The sequence below is a fragment of the Frankliniella occidentalis genome, unplaced genomic scaffold, assembly GCF_000697945.3.
Source record: "Frankliniella occidentalis isolate FOCC.00 unplaced genomic scaffold, Focc_3.1 Scaffold56, whole genome shotgun sequence".
Taxonomy (NCBI): Eukaryota; Metazoa; Arthropoda; class Insecta; order Thysanoptera; family Thripidae; genus Frankliniella; species Frankliniella occidentalis.
The window spans coordinates 189941-192970 of NW_026267186.1; the positions used below are offsets into that span (position 1 = coordinate 189941).

At 62.5% G+C, this 3030-nt stretch overlaps 1 protein-coding gene across 1 annotated transcript in view; it reads right to left on the bottom strand.

Annotated features, from left to right (window-relative positions):
* LOC113212204 (F-box/LRR-repeat protein 7-like) overlaps positions 1 to 2958 on the bottom strand; it is a 7610-nt gene extending 4652 nt beyond the window's left edge. Inside the window, exon 1 of the mRNA XM_026430817.2 lies at positions 2527 to 2958. The gene's annotated coding sequence lies outside the window, so the exon portion shown is untranslated. The remainder of the gene's footprint in view (positions 1 to 2526) is intronic.
* Between the last annotated feature and the right edge of the window lie 72 nt (positions 2959 to 3030).

Genomic DNA, 3030 nt, shown 5'->3' on the forward strand with positions numbered 1-3030 from the left:
GGGGGGGGGGGGGCAGTATGGAGTGCAGGCCAGAACTCCCCCCCCCTCCCTTTTCCCCTGCCGTCCCCATACAGAAATAAGCGGCACAAGGAAGGAAGGCGGTTCCCGTTCGGAACGCTTTTAACGCAGTGAGAATTGGTTTGTCGGTGGTCTGTTCCCGCGGCCCTAAAGGCCCCCGCCGGCTGCGCCTGCGGTTGGGCCAGCGCGGCCAGCGGCAGCGTGGGGGTCTCGCAGCCGCCGGGCATCGGTGCACCACTACGGTGTTCCAGGCCAGCCAAAACGGAAGTAGGAAAAGAACAAACTCGCTGACTTCTCTGTTTCCGTAATGGATCTGATTGGTCGAGCTGATCACGTGCGACTACGGTCTTTCAGGGATGAAAATCTGTAAGATATGAGTTTCGAGCTCCCCTGAATATATGAGTTATGGGGTTATAGAATCAGACCAAACTACCATGGTAATTTCTCATACTGAACAGAGGGAAACCGGTAGATTAGTGTGTTCTCTTTTACTTCCGTTTTTGATAGCCTGGAACACCCTATTCGGACGGGCTGCAGGAGGGCCGCTGCAGGTGCCGAGGCGCGGCGGGGCGGGGTGGGGTGGGGCGCGGCGGGTCGAACTGGTGGTGTGGTGGCCCAGCCCCGGCCCAGCCCTGGCCGGCCCAGCCCTGGCACAGGCCGGTCGTTGGGCCCCTCGTGCGCCACCATGCTGTGAGGAGCCAGTCGTGTCCTGTCCAGTCCACCGGGCGAAGCCCCCGCGGGCCCGGAGCAGCAGGGAGAGATGGAGGAGGGAGGGAGGAGGGAGGGAGGAGGGAGGGGAAGCGGCCAACTTACGTTACAAATCAACCGACAGTTGAAGAAACGGCCGGGCGGTCACCCACCGTCACCCACCACGCCGCGCCGCGCCGCGCCCCGTGAGGACACCCCGTGATGTAGGGGTGTCTGGACAGGGCACATCGGCCCTCTCAGCAGCCGTTCGCCGCTCCCTCCGGACGCACCGGGTGTTTCGGTGCACGCGCACCGGGTTACTCCCGGCCAAGCACCATGGCGCCTAACTGGCAAGAGGGAAACAAACATTACCGGCAAAACGGGCATTACGAATCATGTCGCTTCAGCACGCAAATATGAACATTTTCTGAAAAAGGCTCAGAGCGTTTAAATCTCCTTCAAAATCTTGGCATTGACGCCATCCATTCATAGTCGACATCATTCATCCGTTCAGCCACTCTCTGTTTCTCTGAAGCAAGCTGATAAAGTATTATTTATATTGTCTGGCACGACTGCAAAAATTCGAGGCAAAATTGTCCCCTTGAATCGGCCGGTTTGGAGTCCATTAGGAAATGTCTGATTACTTAGTTGTTGTTTTTTCCCGTGTGGCATCAGCATTGTGTGTGGCATACCGGGAAACAGGAGAAATGCCACTTGAAACCTGCTCCCTGCCCCCCTCCCCCATGCCGAGGCTTGGCGCCGTCATGAGATCCCATGACGACTCCCTTCCCTTGCTGCGTTGTTACGCGATGTATTCGTGGGAAATGATTAAAGGGGGGGGGGGTAAACGTTGTAACCCTTGTTGAAGTTGAAGTGGAGTCATGAGCGGGCGGCTCGTCCACGTTCGTGCATGTGCATGCGACCACTCTAAAGACAACTGAACACAGCCCTGCCCCTCGCGGAACGCGACCCCGGGCCCCGCGGCCGCGACCCGGGTGTGCCGTTTGACATCTGACATTTTGTCGCCAGGCCGCCGTAAGTGTGCGTATGCGGTCGGGTAAGAGCGAGAGAGAAGGGGGGGGGGGAGTGCGTGAGAGAGGGGTGCTGCGGAGGGAGAGAGAAAGAGAGGTCATTCAACAAGGAAATAAACGAGCTTTTGCGGCTTTTGCTCGTGGGTGGCGTTGGGAGGGTGCTCGGGCACGCACACGTACCCGACGTACTACTCGGCCATAACTTGTTTCAAACGTCAGCGCGCGAGACTCGCGGAACGCAACGGCCGGGCTTATGGAAAGATATAACGGGCCTTATTGGAATGGACGAGCGACAACTATCGGCCGTCGTACTATCGACTCCCCGCCCTCCAAACACACGACTGCTCGCGGCCCTCTTCACTCGCGCGGTTTTACCTAGTTTGTTCTTGCTCCTCTGCCGTGATTGAGGATGTGAGGAGGACGTGTTTCGTACGAATATCAGTAAGCGCCGCACGACTTCTCGCTGTGTACGCCCAGTGTGTGCCAGCCTGTTGCTGGAGCCGGACGGCCCGCGCTGGCAGGCAGGCATGCCGGCCGGGGGCTCTGGAGTCCTGCTGCGCTGCTGCGGCCGCGGCTGCCAGCTCGCCGAGCTCGCCCCCATTCCTTGCCTTCTCCAGCCGCTCCGGGCGGGCAGCCGCAGCCGCTCTGGCAGCCGCGCCTCGCTTTCCCAGCAGCCCGAGCTGCGGCAGCAGCAGCGGCGGGCTGGAGTGCAGAAGGGCCTGGCTGGCCCCGAGTGCAGCGCCCGGGGGCCGCCTGCTGCGGTGCAGCTGCTGCAGCTGAACTCACTCACCTGCAGCTGGTGGTGCTGGTGGCCCGGGAGCCGGTGGCGGCGCGGGCCTGGTGCTGCGGGGAGCCGGGCTGGGCCGCAGCTGGTGGAGGTGGTGCTGCTGCTGCTGCAGGTCGTGGTGCCCCAGGTTGGCGGCGGCTGCGTCCGGCCAGCCATGGCCGCGCCCAGCACCGGGGCGAGCAGCGGCGGGGCGGCTAATCGCAGGCCGCCAGGGTGGTGCGGGAGGGGCGCGGGCTGCCGATGACACCGCGCGCCGCGCCGCACCGCGCCATGCAGTCCGCCCTCAAGGCCTCCACGGCCCACACACACACACACAGACTCACACGCACGGCACACGCACACTCGCACGCGAACGCACACACACACGGAATGAACACCGCGCAGCACGCCGCACGGCTACTGACTGACTCGCGGCCGCGGCTCGGCTCTGCTCTCGGCCGTGGCCCCTCTCCTCAGGTTCCTCTCCTCTGCTCTGCCCCTCCAGCATGCTACCTCCAGCCCCCCCCC